The sequence below is a fragment of the Cherax quadricarinatus genome, chromosome 4, assembly GCF_038502225.1.
Source record: "Cherax quadricarinatus isolate ZL_2023a chromosome 4, ASM3850222v1, whole genome shotgun sequence".
Taxonomy (NCBI): domain Eukaryota; kingdom Metazoa; phylum Arthropoda; class Malacostraca; order Decapoda; family Parastacidae; genus Cherax; species Cherax quadricarinatus.
In genome coordinates, this window is record NC_091295.1 from 24,074,025 (window position 1) to 24,091,240 (window position 17,216).

Sequence of the window (17,216 nt, forward strand, 5' to 3'; positions counted from 1 at the left end):
GAACAGAAACAGTGAAGATCTGACAGTGGACAGAAAGAGTGAAGGTCTGAAAGTGAACAGAAAGAGTGAAGGTCTGAAAGTGAACAGAAAGAGTGAAGGTCTGAAAGTAGACAGAAAAAGTGAAGGTCTGAAAGTGAACAGAAAGAGTGAAGGTCTGAAAGTGAACAGAAAAAGTGAAGGTCTGAAAGTGGACAGAAAGAGTGAAGGTCTGACAGTGGACAGAAAGAGTGAAGGTCTGAAAGTGAACGGAAAGAGTGAAGATCTGAAAGTGAACAGAAAGAGTGAAGGTCTGAAAGTGGACAGAAAGAGTGAAGGTCTGAAAGTGAACAGAAAGAGTGAAGATCTGACAGTGGACAGAAAGAGTGAAGGTCTGAAAGTGAACAGAAAGAGTGAAGATCTGACAGTGGACAGAAAGAGTGAAGGTCTGAAAGTGAACAGAAAGAGTGAAGGTCTGAAAGTGAACAGAAAGACTGAAGGTCTGAAAGTGGACAGAAAAAGTGAAGGTCTGAAAGTGAACAGAAAGAGTGAAGGTCTGAAAGTGAACAGAAAGAGTGAAGGTCTGAAAGTGGACAGAAAGAGTGAAGGTCTGACAGTGGACAGAATGAGTGAAGGTCTGAAAGTGAACGGAAAGAGTGAAGATCTGAAAGTGAACAGAAAGAGTGAAGGTCTGAAAGTGGACAGAAAGAGTGAGGGTATGAAAGTGAACGGAAAGAGTGAAGATCTGAAAGTGAACAGAAAGAGTGAAGGTCTGAAAGTGAACAGAAAGAGTGAAGGTCTGACAGTGGACAGAAAGAGTGAAGGTCTGAAAGTGAACAGAAACAGTGAAGATCTGACAGTGGACAGAAAGAGTGAAGGTCTGAAAGTGGACAGAAAGAGTGTAAGTAAGTAAGTAAGTAAGTTTATTCAGGTATACACAAATACAGTTACATAGAATTATCATACATAGCAGCATATGTGTAGAGAACCTAGGATAACCCAAAAAAGTCAGACAGAGTGACTTATTTCCATTGGGGTCTGACAGTGGACAGAAAGAGTGAAGGTCTGAAAGTGGACAGAAAGAGTGAAGGTCTGACAGTGGACAGAAAGAGTGAAGGTCTGAAAGAGGACAGAAAGAGTGAAGGTCTGAAAGAGGACAGAAAGAGTGAAGATCTGTAGTTGGTCAAAAACTACAGTTTGTGTAGTTTGAGCGCTAGCTCTTGGGCCTTTACCATAATTCTCTGCTCGCGGGTGATTTTTGTTTTCAGGGTCAACGGGTGACGTCAATCTCTACTCTGCTGTCACCTGACTCGTTAATTCCATTATTGTTGTAATATAGCTGGACAGGCACCTTAAATCAGTACCTGACCAACCGGGCTGTGGTTCTTACGTCGGTTTGTGTGCGGCCAGCAATAACAACCTGGTTGATCAGGCCCTGATCCACCACGAGGCCTGGTCATGGACCAGGCCGGGGGGACATTGACCCCCGGAGCACCCTGCAAGTATGGTTACAATCTATGTGACCTTTTCCTTCCTCCCGTCTTGTCTAGTAACTGCGAACACCAACAACAGACTTGAGAGTTTAAGGAGTGGGATGCAATCGGCAGACGGAGGATCAAGCCTCCACCACCCCTGAATTACCCACATGGGTTTATCGCTGCGTAAATACAGTGTATGGTGAAGAAATACACATGTGCAACATCTGGGTATCTTGATTTGTAGATGTCAACAAATATAGATACCCAAACGTTGCACCTGTGTCTAAATCTTCATCATGTCGGTATTGTATACCATACATGTACGTGGTGTGTGGTGTATGACAGAATTTTATTTCGAGCTGAGCTTTCCCAGTGACTCTGAGTTTACCTCTTGTCTTCTATCCTCCTGTCTTTCGCCTGGCTTTAAAAGGAGCTATTTCTCGATTCTTTATTTGGGTGTGGGCAGACTAGCACTGGTGCTGCGTACTCGAGGACTGGTGACAAATATATGGGGATGAGTGATTTTAATGGGTAAATTTTGCTTTTGTTTTGTAGATTTCTGAAGGTCATCAACATGTTTGTTGACCTAGCTGGTGACTTTTTTTTGTAGGTGTGTTACAGGTTAGGCTCCTTTCCTGGCCCACGAGATACTGCCCTTCCATGAAATGCTGTCCCCATATGAACTGCTGCCCTCTCATGAACTGCTGCCCTCTCATGAACTGCTGCCCTCTCATGAACTGCTGCCCTCTCATGAACTGCTGCCCTCTCATGAACTGCTGCCCTCTCAAGAACTGCTGCCCTCTCATGAACTGCTGCCCTCTCATGAACTGCTGCCCTCTCATGAACTGCTGCCCTCTCATGAACTGCTGCCCTCTCATGAACTGCTGCCCTCTCATGAACTGCTGCCCTCTCATGAACTGCTGCCCTCATGAACTGCTGCCCTCTCAAGAACTGCTGCCCTCTCATGAACTGCGCTGCCCTCTCAAGAACTGCTGCCCTCTCTTGAACTGCTGCCCTCTCATGAACTGCTGCCCTCTCAATGTCCTGCTGCCCTCTCATGAACTGCTGCCCTCTCATGAACTGCTGCCCTCTCATGAACTGCTGCCCTCTCATGAACTGCTGCCCTCATGAACTGCTGCCCTCTCATGAACTGCTGCCCTCTCATGAACTGCTGCCCTCTCATGAACTGCTGCCCTCTCATGAACTGCTGCCCTCTCATGAACTGCTGCCCTCTCATGAACTGCTGCCCTCTCATGAACTGCTGCCCTCTCATGAACTGCTGCCCTCTCATGAACTGCTGCCCTCCCATAAACTACTACTGCCCTCCCATAAAATAGTTTCCACTTTCATTTTCCCAGCGTCTTTTTCGATTATTATGTACTTGTTGCATGGTGTACTCGAGTATCCCTGGGATTACTCAAGTATTTTCTCCATCACTCCTGAGTTTCCAGCCGCCTCCTTCTCTTCATTTCTTATTTCATAACTGTAGTCTACACCCCTAGTGGCAGGTCATTTACATGCACTGTTTAACAGAAATGGACCTCGAACCAAACCTCAAGGGACGCCAGTGTTTACACTTATCCTTCCCAGTGTCTTACACATCATCTTCGTAAGCTAGCGACGTGGAGGTCGCTGATGCTGGCTTGCTTTTGAGAAATTCTCACGATAAAGATTAAGATTTGTTCATATTTTTTTTTTAACCCAGAGGGTTAGCTACCTAGGATAACCCAAGAAAGTCAGAGGGGTCATCGAGGAATATCTTATTTCCTTTGTGGTCCTTTAATCTTGTCCCCACAGGATGCGACCCACATCAGTCGACTAACACCCAGGTACCTACTTGCTTGCTAGGTAAACAGGGACAGCAGGTGTAAGGAAACACGCCCAGCATTTCCACCCGTGTCTGGGATCGAACCACGGACACTCAGTGTATGAGGCGAGAGGGTTGCCAACCGAGCCACGGGACACTAAGATGTTGGGGTTCTCTCTCCCTCCCCACCGCCCCTGACCCTCCTCCTAGACAATTTGAGGTTCATATTACCACTTGAGAAAAGTCTGGGCTCTCGCACACCTCTTCCTCTCTCACCCTCAAGACTACCCCCACTCCCTCCCCTCCCTCCCCTCCCTCCCCTCCCTCCCCTCCCTTACGCTTTTATCACATCTTCCCTCCTCATTTTATCTGCTACCTCGCTTTGCTCTCTTCACCATGTTATCATCTCTTTCTTGTTCTTCCCTTATCTTTCTTTGTGCCTTTCCGTGGTTCGGTTGTTAGCGTCTTCAACTCATACAATTAGAGACCGTGGATTGATCCCCGGCACGGGTGAAACGTTGGGCATGTTTCCTTACACCTGCTGTCCCTTTTCAGCTAGTAGCAAGTAGGTACCTGGGTGTTAGACGACTGTTGTGGGTTGCATCCTTAGGGACAAGATTAACCTAAGTTGCCAGAAATGTTCTATACAGCCAGGTACTTTCTGAATAGTATATCAGTGACGTCAGCTACGTCTGTTAAGAGCTGTATCATGTATTTTTAGAAATAAAGATTTATTATTATTAATTATTATTTATTTTTTATTAACACTGGCCGTCTCCCACCAAGGCAGGGGGGGCCCGAGAAAGAAAACTTTCATCATTATTCATTCCATCACTGTCTTGCCAGAGGCATGCTTACACTACCATTATAAAACTGCAACATCAGCACCCCTCCTTCAGAGTACAGGCACTGAACTTCCCATCTCCAGGACTCGAGTCCGGCCTGCCGGTTTCCCTGAACCCCTTCATAAATGTTACCCTGCTCACATTCCAACAGCACGTCAAGTCCTAAAAACCATTTGTCTCCATTCTCTCCTATCTAACACGCTCACGTATGCTTGCTGGAAGTCCAAGCCCCTCGCACACAAAACCTCCTTTATCCCCTCCCTCCAACCTATCCTAGGCCGACCTGTGTTTATTAAAACACTTGTCCTCCACCAGAGAAAGATGATTCCATCAGCACCTGTGAACAACGCAAGAAGGAGAGTCGATAAGCTGGCTTACCAACTTACCACACCAGCAGCCAAGCTGAATTCTGGAGATGTGTTCTTCTCCTAAAGACCTCTGTTGCAGGGCCACAGCCACTGTAATTAAGCTAGCTTGCTGGGGTGGGTAACGACCCACTGAAGATTGATTCTGATAGGTCGTTCTTCGGGTTCCACTGTGTTCCTCCTTTCTTATGTTCTTATGTTCTTATTAGAAAACGTTTCGGTGTCTTTCTAAACCAACTTGTCGGTATTTATTACCAAGGTTTATATCAACCTAAAGCCTGTGGTGAAATTCCACAGAAATGGTACAATGTAGATTCTTCACTTTGACCTCTGACAGGACATATTGCAAAGGACATCGTCTAGCAGTGTAAGAGGCTTAAGGTTTAACCTTTTCTGTAACCTCTGACAGATTACATTGCATAGGATATCTTCTAAGTTGGTCTAGGGTTGTGTCTCCAGTGTGACCTCCAACAAGAAACATTGCATAAGGGATAAGATAGCGCAGGTGTTATACGGTCTTGTAAAGGTCAGTGGAGTTTCCACTGTGATGTACCGATGTTTTGACCAAGCACACACCAATAGCTTCAACTTTTACAGGAAACCCTCATGATATCAGAGTCCTTGGGAGGTGAGGCCATGATTACCTGGAGTCTACCTGGAAGGAATTCCGGGGATCAACGTCCTCGCGGCCCGGTCCACGACCAGGCCTCCCGGTGGATCAGGGCCTGATCAACGAGGCTGTTACTGCTGGCCGCACGTAATCCAACGTACGAACCATGGCCCGGCTGATCCGGCACCGTCTTTAGGTATCTATCCAGCTCCCTCTTGAAGACAACCAGGGGTCTTCCCGCAATGCCCCTTATTGCTGGTGGAATGCCGTTGAACAGTCTTGGGCCCCGGACACTTATTGTGTTTTCTCTTACTGTACCTGTGACGCCCCTACTTTTCACTGGGGGTATGTTGCATCGCCTGCCAAGTCTTTTGCTTTCGTATGGAGTGATTGCTATGTGCATATTAGGGACCAGCCCCTCCAGAATCTTCCAGGTGTAGATTATGATATATCTCTCTCGCCTGCGCTCTAGTGAGTACAAGTCAAGTGCTTCCAGGCGCTCCCAGTAGTGATTCGAATAATTCACAATTAACCCATCAATACTGTAGCTGGAACAATTTGCACCACCCATCACTGTTGTTGGAACAATTTGCACTTAACTCACAAACACTGTCCCTGGAATAATTAGCAACTAACCCACAAATAATAAATTAATACAAATAAGTTGTAAACTCTGTAAACTAATTATCTACGTTTAAAGATTATAATTATACAAACATTTCCAGAGTATATATTTATGCAGTGTGGATAAAAAATTATATTAATTAACTAATCTTATTTTAGCGTGATTAAATCTACTGGTAAATTTTGACGAGTAAAGAACGGGAAGCACAATACCATCACTGGAACAATACACAAATAACGCGCACATAGAATGAGAGGCTTACGACGACGTTTTGGTCCGTCTTGGGCTATTTACAGTCAGTTAGTCAGTGTGACTTTGTAAATGGTCCACGAGGGACCGAAACGTCGTCGCAAGCTTCCTTCTCCTATGTGCGGGTTATTTGTGTATCTGACGAGTAAGAAACATGTGCATCGCTGGATACCCCTAATGAGGAAATGTTTCGCTTACATAGCAGGCTTCATCGGTCGAGTACAAAAGTAACGAAAATGGAGACGGCAGGAGTGGAGAGGCAGGTTTGAGGTAACCATTCCCTCAACCTTGACGAGAGCTGGTCACTCTTTTAGCCGAAAATGGTGGCACGAGCCCAGAGGCTTATGTACTGGAGCTGAAAGTAAGATGTAGGTGGAGATGAGGTCACAAGTGAGCGGGGCCTAGTGGTAGTAGGTCATGCTGTACAGCTGTCAGCAATAGAGCTGTATAAGACATCCCCTTAGCAAAATACCAAGGTGTTGCTGCGTCAGACAAGTGTCACATAAATGAAGGATTAGACATATACGCAACATCTGGGTTCCTTACTGTAGACATTTCACCATCCAGTGGTTTTATCATTACAAATTCAAGGATATAACTGGAAGACAGAAGAACTAAATGTACACATTATGAGGTAATCAACCCTCAGCCTGGAAGTTGGTGAAGACCACCGTAGAGTTGAAGACCACCGTAGTGTTGAAGACCACCGTAGTGTTGAGGAGCACCGTAGTGTTGAAGACCACCGTAGTGTTGAGGAGCACCGTAGTGTTGAAGACCACCGTAGTGTTGAGGAGCACCGTAGTGTTGAAGACCACCGTAGTGTTGAAGAGCACCGTAGTGTTGAAGACCACCGTAGTGTTGAAGACCACCGTAGTGTTCAAGACCACCGTAGTGTTGAAGACCACCGTAGTGGTGAAGACCACCGTAGTGTTGAAGACCACCGTAGTGGTGAAGACCACCGTAGTGTTCAAGACCACCGTAGTGGTGAAGACCGCCATAGTGGTGAAGACCACCGTAGTGTTGAAGACCACCGTAGTGTTGAAGACCACCGTAGTGGTGAAGACCACCGTAGTGGTGAAGACCACCGTAGTGTTGAAGACCACCGTAGTGTTGAAGACCACCGTAGTGGTGAAGACCACGGTAGTGTTGAAGAGCACAGTAGTGTTGAAGACCACCATAGTGTTGAAGACCACCGTAGTGTTGAAGACCACCGTAGTGGTGAAGACCACCGTAGTGGTGAAGACCACCGTAGTGTTGAAGACCACCGTAGTGGTGAAGACCACCGTAGTGTTGAAGACCACCGTAGTGGTGAAGACCACCGTAGTGGTGAAGACCACCGTAGTGTTGAAGACCACCGTAGTGGTGAAGACCACCGTAGTGTTGAAGACCACCGTAGTGTTGAAGACCACCGTAGTGTTGAAGAGCACAGTAGTGTTGAAGACCACCATAGTGTTGAAGACCACCGTAGTGGTGAAGACCAAGGTAGTGTTGAAGAGCACAGTAGTGTTGAAGACCACCATAGTGTTGAAGACCACCGTAGTGTTGAAGACCACCGTAGTGTTGAAGACCACCGAAGTGGTGAAGACCACCGTATTGTTGAAGACCACCGAAGTGGTGAAGACCACCGTATTGTTGAAGACCACCGTAGTGGTGAAGACCACCGTATTGTTGAAGACCACCGTAGTGGTGAAGACCACCGTAGTGTTGAAGACCACCGTAGTGGTGAAGACCACCGTAGTGTTGAAGACCACCGTAGTGTTGAAGACCACCGTAGTGGTGAATACCACCGTAGTGTTGAAGACCACCGTAGTGTTGAACACCACCGTAGTGTTGAACACCACCGTAGTGTTGAAGACCACCGTAGTGGTGAAGACCACCGTAGTGGTGAAGACCACCGTAGTGGTGAAGACCACCGTAGTATTGAAGACCACCGTAGTGGTGAAGACCACCGTAGTGTTGAAGACCACCGTAGTGTTGAAGACCACCGTAGTGGTGAAGACCACCGTAGTGGTGAAGACCACCGTAGTGGTGAATACCACCGTAGTGGTGAAGACCACCGTAGTGTTGAAGATCACCGTAGTGTTGAAGACCACCGTAGTGGTGAAGACCACCGTAGTGTTGAAGACCACCGTAGTGGTGAAGACCACCGTAGTGGTGAAGACCACCGTAGTGTTGAAGACCACCGTAGTGTTGAACACCACCGTAGTGTTGAACACCACCGTAGTGTTGAAGACCACCGTAGTGGTGAAGACCACCGTAGTGTTGAAGACCACCGTAGTGGAGAAGACCACCGTAGTGTTGAAGACCACCGTAGTGTTGAACACCACCGTAGTGGTGAAGACCACCGTAGTGTTGAACACCACCGTAGTGTTGAAGACCACCGTAGTGGTGAAGACCACCGTAGTGTTGAAGACCACCGTAGTGTTGAAGACCACCGTAGTGGTGAGGAGCACCGTAGTGGTGAAGAACACCGTAGTGGTGAACAACACCGTAGTGGTGAAGAGCACCGTAGTGGTGAACAACACCGTAGTGGTGAAGAGCACCGTAGTGGTGAAGAACACCGTAGTGGTGAAGAACACCGTAGTGGTGAAGAACACCGTAGTGGTGAAGAACACCGTAGTGTTGAAGAACACCGTAGTGGTGAAGAACACCGTAGTGTTGAAGAACACCGTAGTGGTGAAGAACACCGTAGTGTTGAAGAACACCGTAGTGTTGAAGAACACCGTAGTGGTGAAGAACACCGTAGTGTTGAAGAACACCGTAGTGGTGAAGAACACCGTAGTGTTGAAGAACACCGTAGTGGTGAAGAACACCGTAGTGTTGAAGACCACCGTAGTGGTGAAGAGCACCGTAGTGGTGAAGACCACCGTAGTGTTGAAGACCACCGTAGTGTTGAAGACCACCGTAGTGGTGAAGAGCACCGTAGTGGTGAAGACCACCGTAGTGTTGAAGACCACCGTAGTGTTGAAGACCACCGTAGTGTTGAAGACCACCGTAGTGTTCAAGACCACCGTAGTGTTGAAGACCACCGTAGTGTTGAAGAGCACCGTAGTGTTGAAGACCACCGTAGTGTTAAAAACCACCGTAGTGTTGAAGACCACCGTAGTGTTGAAGACCACCATAGTGTTGAAGACCACCGTAGTGTTGAAGACCACCGTAGTGTTGAAGACCACCGTAGTGTTGAAGACCACCGTAGTGTTGAAGACCACCGTAGTGGTGAAGACCACCGTACTGTTGAAGACCACCGTAGTGTTGAAGACCACCGTAGTGTTGAAGACCACCGTAGTGGTGAAGACCACCGTACTGTTGAAGACCACCGTAGTGTTGAAGACCACCGTAGTGTTGAAGACCACCGTAGTGGTGAAGACCACCGTAGTGGTGAAGACCACCGTAGTGGTGAAGAGCACCGTAGTGGTGAAGAGCACCGTAGTGGTGAAGACCACCATAGTGGTGAAAACCACCGTAGTGGTGAAGACCACCGTAGTGATGAAGACCACCGTAGTGGTGAAGACCACCGTAGTGGTGAAGACCACCGTAGTGATGAAGACCACCGTAGTGGTGAAGACCACCGTAGTGGTGAAGAGCACCGCAGTGTTGAAGACCACCGTAGTGATGAAGACCACCGTAGTGGTGAAGACCACCGTAGTGATGAAGACCACCGTAGTGGTGAAGACCACCGTAGTGGTGAAGAGCACCGCAGTGATGAAGACCACTGTAGTGGTGAAGACCACCATAGTGGTGAAAACCACCGTAGTGGTGAAGACCACCATAGTGATGAAGACCACCGTAGTGGTGAAGACCACCGTAGTGGTGAAGAGCACCGTAGTGTTGAAGAGCACCGTAGTGGTGAAGACCACCATAGTGATGAAGACCACCGTAGTGTTGAAGACCACCATAGTGGTGAAAACCACCGTAGTGGTGAAGACCACCGTAGTGATGAAGACCACCGTAGTGGTGAAGACCACCGTAGTGGTGAAGAGCACCGCAGTGTTGAAGACCACCGTAGTGGTGAAGACCATCGCAGTGTTGAAGACCACCGTAGTGGTGAAGACCACCGTAGTGGTGAAGACCACCGCAGTGTTGAAGACCACTGTAGTGGTGAAGACCACCGTAGTTTTGAAGACCACCGTAGTGGTGAAGACCACAGTAGTGGTGAAGACCACCGTAGTGTTGAAGACCACCGTAGTGGTGAAGACCACCGTAGTGGTGAAGAGCACAGCAGTGTTGAAGACCACCGTAGTGTTAAAGACCACCGTAGTGTTGAAGACCACCGTAGTGGTGAAGACCACCGTAGTGGTGAAGACCACCGTAGTGTTGAAGACCACCGTAGTGGTGAAGACCACCGTAGTGGTGAAGACCAGCATAGTGGTCAAGACCACCGTAGTGGTGAAAACCACTGTAGTGGTGAAGACCACCGTAGTAGTGAAGACCAGCGTAGTGGTGAAGACCACCGTAGTGGTGAAGACCACTGTAGTGTTGAAGACCACCGTGGTGGTGAAGACCAGTGTAGTGTTGAAGACCACCGTGGTGGTGAAGACCACCGTAGTGTTGAAGAGCACCGTAGTGGTGAAGACCACCATAGTGGTGAAGACCAGCATAGTGGTCAAGACCACCGTAGTGGTGAAGACCACTGTAGTGGTGAAGACCACCGTAGTGGTGAAGACCAGCGTAGTGGTGAAGACCACCGTAGTGGTGAAGACCACTGTAGTGTTGAAGACCACCGTGGTGGTGAAGACCAGTGTAGTGTTGAAGACCACCGTGGTGGTGAAGACAACCATAGTGGTGAAGACCACCGTAGTGTTGAAGACCACCGTAGTGTTGAAGACCACCGTAGTGATGAAGACCACCGTAGTGGTGAAGACCACTCTATTGGTGAAGACCACCGTAGTGGTGAAGACCACCGTAGTGGTGAAGACCACTGTAGTGGTGAAGACCACCGTAGTGCTGAAGACCACCGTAGTGCTGAAGACCACCGTAGTGGTGAAGACCACCGTAGTGGTGAAGACCACTCTAGTGGTGAAGACCACCGTAGTGGTGAAGACCACCATAGTGGTGAAGACCAGCGTAGTGGTGAAGACCAGCGTAGTGGTGAAGACCACCGTAGTGGTGAAGACCACTGTAGTGTTGAAGACCACCGTGGTGGTGAAGAGCACCGTAGTGTTGAAGACCACCGTAGTGTTGAAGACCACCGTAGTGCTGAAGACCACCGTAGTGGTGAAGACCACCGTAGTGGTAAAGAAAACTCTAGTGGTGAAGACTACCGTAGTGGTGAAGACCACCCTAGTGGTGAAGACCACCGTTGTGTTGAAGACCACCGTAGTGTTGAAGACCACCGTAGTGCTGAAGACCACCGTAGTGGTGAAGACCACTCTAGTGGTGAAGACTACCGTAGTGGTGAAGACCACCGTTGTGTTGAAGACCACAGTTGTGTTGAAGACCACCGTTGTGTTGAAGACCACCGTTGTGTTGAAGACCACCGTTGTGTTGAAGACCACACTAGTGGTGAAGACCACCGTTGTGTTGAAGACCACCCTAGTGGTGAAGACCACCGTTGTGTTGAAGACCACCGTAGTGTTGAAGACCACCCTAGTGGTGAAGACCACCGTAGTGTTGAAGACCACCGTTGTGTTGAAGACCACCCTAGTGGTGAAGACCACCGTAGTCTTGAAGAGCAACGTAGTGTTGAAGAGAACCGTAGTGTTGAAGAGCACCGTAGTGGTGAAGACCACCGTAGTGTTGAAGAGAACCGTAGTGTTGAAGAGCACCGTAGTATTGAAGACCACCGTAGTGGTGAAGACCACCGTAGTCTTGAAGAGCAACGTAGTGTTGAAGAGCACCGTAGTGTTGAAGAGCACCGTAGTGGTGAAGAGCACCGTAGTGGTGAAGAGCACCATAGTGTTGAAGACCACCGTAGTGGTGAAGACCACCGTAGTGTTGAAGATGACCGTAGTGTTGAAGACCACCGTAGTGGTGAAGACCACCGTAGTGTTGAAGATGACCGTAGTGGTGAAGACCACCGTAGTGTTGAAGACCACCGTAGTGTTGAAGACCACCGTAGTGTTGAAGATGACCGTAGTGGTGAAGACCACCGTAGTGTTGAAGACCACCGTAGTGTTGAAGACCACCGTAGTGTTGAAGACCACCGTAGTGTTGAAGACCACCGTAGTGTTGAAGACCACCGTAATGGTGAAGACCACCGTAGTGTTGAAGACCACCGTAGTGTTGAAGACCACCGTAGTGTTGAAGACCACCGTAGTGTTGAAGACCACCGTAGTGTTGAAGACCACCGTAGTGTTGAAGACCACCGTAGTGTTGAAGACCACCGTAGTGTTGAAGACCACCGTAGTGTTAAAGACCACCGTAATGGTGAAGACCACCGTAGTGTTGAAGACCACCGTAGTGTTGAAGACCACCATAGTGTTGAAGACCACCGTAGTGTTGAAGAGCACCGTAGTGGTGAAGACCACCGTAGTGTTGAAGACCACCGTAGTGTTGAAGACCACCGTAGTGTTGAAGAGCACCGTAGTGTTGAAGACCACCGTAGTGTTGAAGATGACCGTAGTGGTGAAGACCACCGTAGTGTTGAAGACCACCGTAGTGTTGAAGACCACCGTAGTGTTGAAGACCACCGTAGTGTTGAAGACCACCGTAGTGTTGAAGACCACCGTAATGGTGAAGACCACCGTAGTGTTGAAGACCACCGTAGTGTTGAAGACCACCGTAGTGTTGAAGACCACCGTAATGGTGAAGACCACCGTAGTGTTGAAGACCACCGTAGTGTTGAAGACCACCGTAGTGTTGAAGACCACCGTAGTGTTGAAGAGCACCGTAGTGGTGAAGACCACCGTAGTGTTGAAGACCACCGTAGTGTTGAAGACCACCGTAGTGTTGAAGACCACCGTAGTGTTGAAGACCACCGTAGTGTTGAAGACCACCGTAGTGTTGAAGAGCACCGTAGTGTTGAAGACCACCGTAGTGTTGAAGACCACCGTAGTGTTGAAGACCACCGTAGTGTTGAAGACCACCGTAGTGTTGAAGACCACCGTAGTGTTAAAGACCACCGTAATGGTGAAGACCACCGTAGTGTTGAAGACCACCGTAGTGTTGAAGACCACCATAGTGTTGAAGACCACCGTAGTGTTGAAGAGCACCGTAGTGGTGAAGACCACCGTAGTGTTGAAGACCACCGTAGTGTTGAAGACCACCGTAGTGTTGAAGACCACCGTAGTGTTGAAGACCACCGTAGTGTTGAAGACCACCGTAATGGTGAAGACCACCGTAGTGTTGAAGACCACCGTAGTGTTGAAGACCACCGTAGTGGTGAAGACCACCGTAGTGTTGAAGACCACCTTAGTGTCGAAGACCACGGTAGTGGTGAAGACCACGGTAGTGGTGAAGACCACCGTAGTGGTGAAGACCACCGTAGTGGTGAAGACCACCGTAGTGTTGAAGACCAACGTAGTGGTGAAGACCACCGTAGTGTTGAAGACCACCGTAATGGTGAAGACCACCGTAGTGGTGAAGACCACCGTAGTGTTGAAGACCACCGTAGTGGTGAAGACCACCGTAGTGTTGAAGACCACCGTAGTGTTGAAGACCACCGTAATGGTGAAGACCACCGTAGTGGTGAAGATCACCGTAGTGTTGAAGACCACCGTAGTGGTGAAGACCACCGTAGTGTTGAAGACCACCGTAGTGTTGAAGACCACGGTAGTGGTGAAGACCACGGTAGTGGTGAAGACAACCGTAGTGGTGAAGACCACCGTAGTGGTGAAGACCACCGTAGTGTTGAAGACCACCGTAGTGGTGAAGACCACCGTAGTGTTGAAGACCACCGTAGTGTTGAAGACCACCGTTGTGTTGAAGACCACCGTAGTGGTGAAGAGCACCGTAGTGTTGAAGAGCACCGTAGTGGTGAAGAGCACCGTTGTGTTGAAGACCACCGTAGTGGTGAAGAGCACCGTAGTGTTGAAGAGCACCGTAGTGGTGAAGAGCACCGTAGTGTTGAAGAGCACCGTAGTGGTGAAGAGCACCGTAGTGTTGAAGACCACCGTTGTGTTGAAGACCACCGTAGTGGTGAAGAGCACCGTAGTGTTGAAGACCACCGTTGTGTTGAAGACCACCGTAGTGGTGAAGAGCACCGTAGTGTTGAAGACCACCGTAGTGTTGAAGACCACCGTTGTGTTGAAGACCACCGTAGTGGTGAAGAGCGCCGTAGTGGTGAAGAGCGCCGTAGTGGTGAAGAGCGCCGTAGTGGTGAAGACCGCCGTAGTGGTGAAGACCACGGTAGTGGTGAAGACCACCGTAGTGGTGAAGACCACCGTAGTGGTGAAGACCACCGTAGTGTTGAAGACCACCGTAGTGGTGAAGACCACCGTAGTGTTGAAGACCACCGTAGTGTTGAAGACCACCGTAGTGTTGAAGACCACCGTAGTGGTGAAGAGCGCCGTAGTGGTGAAGAGCGCCGTAGTGGTGAAGACCACCGTAGTGGTGAAGACCACCGTAGTGGTGAAGACCACCGTAGTGTTGAAGACCACCGTAGTGTTGAAGAGCACCGAAATGTTGAAGAGAACCATAGTGGTGAAGAGCACCGCAGTGGTAAAGAGCACCGCAGTGGTGCACTTTACCACTTCTGTGAGTTTGGTGAGTTTGTCTCCATGTGAGGTTACTAGAAAATATATATATATATATATATATATATATATATATATATATATATATATATATATATATATATATATATATATATATATATATATATATATATGTCGTGCCGAATAGGCAGAACTTGCGATCTTGGCTTAAATAGCAACGCTCATCTTGCCATATAGGACAAGTGAAAATTTGTGTATGCAATAATTTCGCCAAAATCATTCTGAACCTAACGAAAAAAAATATATTTCACTGTGTTTGTTTAGTATTTAATTATTGTAAATAAATCTAAAATATATTTAGTTGGGTTAGTCTCAAATAAATTGCGCTTGTTATAATAAGGTTAGGTAAGTTTTCTAATTTGCTTTTGGTGCAAAATTATAATTTTTTACATCAACATTAATGAAATAAATATATCTTTAAGCGTATAAGAGAAAATTTTAGAAAGGAGTTAATTTTAAATGAGTTCTTGCTAATTGACCAGTTTTACATATTCGCCACGACATATATATATATATATATATATATATATATATATATATATATATATATATATTAATATATATATATATATATATATAACAAGAACAATATATAACCCAACTATATATATATATATATTGTTCAGGTGGTATGGGTTTGACATTTACTATGGTAATGGAGGTGGCAGCGAGTAAACGAGTGAAAAGGGAAATAAAAAAAAACACAAAATATAACTGGACGAAACAGTAATAAGAAAATTGAGGCACACAAGAGGTTGCTAGAGTTCATTCTCAGACGAAGAAAGGTATGAAGCAGACCTAGAGTCCAAGAGCTAGTAACGAAAGTTAATAAATTGTTACGAAGTGGGATCAGGAGCTGGAGCTCTATCCCTGTATGCAAGGATTAGTGAGTGCAAGGAAAAAGGGATTAATTTGAGGCAGAGAGAAAGAGAGAGAGAGGGAGAGCAATGCCAACTGTCGTTAATAGATGAAAGAGGGAATTAAAAGCGAGACTTAAGTCGATGGTGCGGTGGTTCATTAAAGTACTGACATTGTAATGGAGTTACACGCTCACACACATGCACACTGTGTACGTGTTTGTGTGTGTGTGTGTGTGTGTGTGTGTGTGTGTGTGTGTGTGTGAGTGTGAGTGTGTGTGTGTGTGTGTGTGTGTGTGTGTGTATGTGTGTGTGTGTGTGTGTGTGTGAGTGTGAGTGTGTGTGTGTGTGTGTGTGTGAGTGTGAGTGTGTGTGTGTGTGTGTGTGTGTGTGTGTGTGTATGTGTGTGTGTGTGTGTGTGTGTGTGTGTGTGTGTGTGTGTGTGTGTGTGTGTGTGAGAGAGTGTGTGTGTGTGTGTGAGTGTGTGTGTGTGTGTGTGTGTGTGTGTGTGTGTGTGTGTGTGTGTGTGTGTGTGTGTGTGTGTGTGTGTGTGTGAGAGAGAGAGTGTGTGTGTGTGTGAGTGTGTGTGTGTGTGTGTGTGTGTGTGTGTGTGTGTGTGTGTGTGTGTGTGTGAGAGAGAGAGTGTGTGTGTGTGTGAGTGTGTGTGTGTGAGTGTGTGTGTGTGTGTGTGTGTGTGTGTGTGTGTGTGTGTGTGTGTATGTGTGTGTGTGTGTGTGTCTGTGTGTGTGTGGGTGTGTGTGTGTGTGTGAGTGTGTATGTGTGTGTGTACTCACCTATTTGTACTCACCTATTTGTGGTTGCAGGGGTCGAGTCACAGCTCCTGGCCCCGCCTCTTCGCTGATTGCTACTAGGTCCTCTCTCTCCCTGCCCCATGAGCTCTATCATACCTCGCCTTAAAACTATGTATGGTTCCTGCCTCCACTACATCACTTTCTAGTCTATTCCATGGCCTGACTACTCTATGACTGAAGAAATACTTCCTAACATCCCTTTGTGTGTGTGTGTGTGTGTGTGTGTGTGTGTGTGTGTGTGTGTGTGTGTGTGTGTGTGTGTGTGTGTGTGTGTGAGTGTGTGTGTTTGTGTGAGTGTGTATATGTGTGTGTGTGTGTGTACTCACCTATTTGTACTCACCTATTTGTGGTTGCAGGGGTCGAGTCATAGCTCCTGGCCCCGCCTCTTCACTGATTGCTACTAGGTCCTCTCTCTCCCTGCTCCATGAGCTTTATCATACCTCGCCTTAAAACTATGTATGGTTCCCGCCTCCACTACTTCACTTTCTAGACTATTCCACGACTTGACTACTCTATGACTGAAAAAATACTTCCTAACATCCCTTTGATTCATCTGAGTCTTCAACTTCCAATTGTGACCTCTTGTGTATGTGTCCCATCTCTGGAACATCCTGTCTTTGTCCACCGTGTCTATTCCGCGCAGTATTTTATATGTCGTTATCATGTCTCCCCTGACCCTCCTGGCCTCCAGTGTCGTCAGGCCGATTTCCCTCAACCTTTCTTCGTACGACAATCCCCGTAGCTCTGGGACTAGTCTTGTTGCAAACCTTTGCACTTTCTCTAATTTCTTGACGTGCTTGACTAGGTGTGGATTCCAAACTGGTGCTGCATACTCCAGTATGGGCCTGACGTAAATGGTATACAGTGTCTTGAACGACTCCTTATTGAGGTATCGGAACGCTATCCGTAGGTTTGCCAGGCGCCCGTATGCTGCAGCA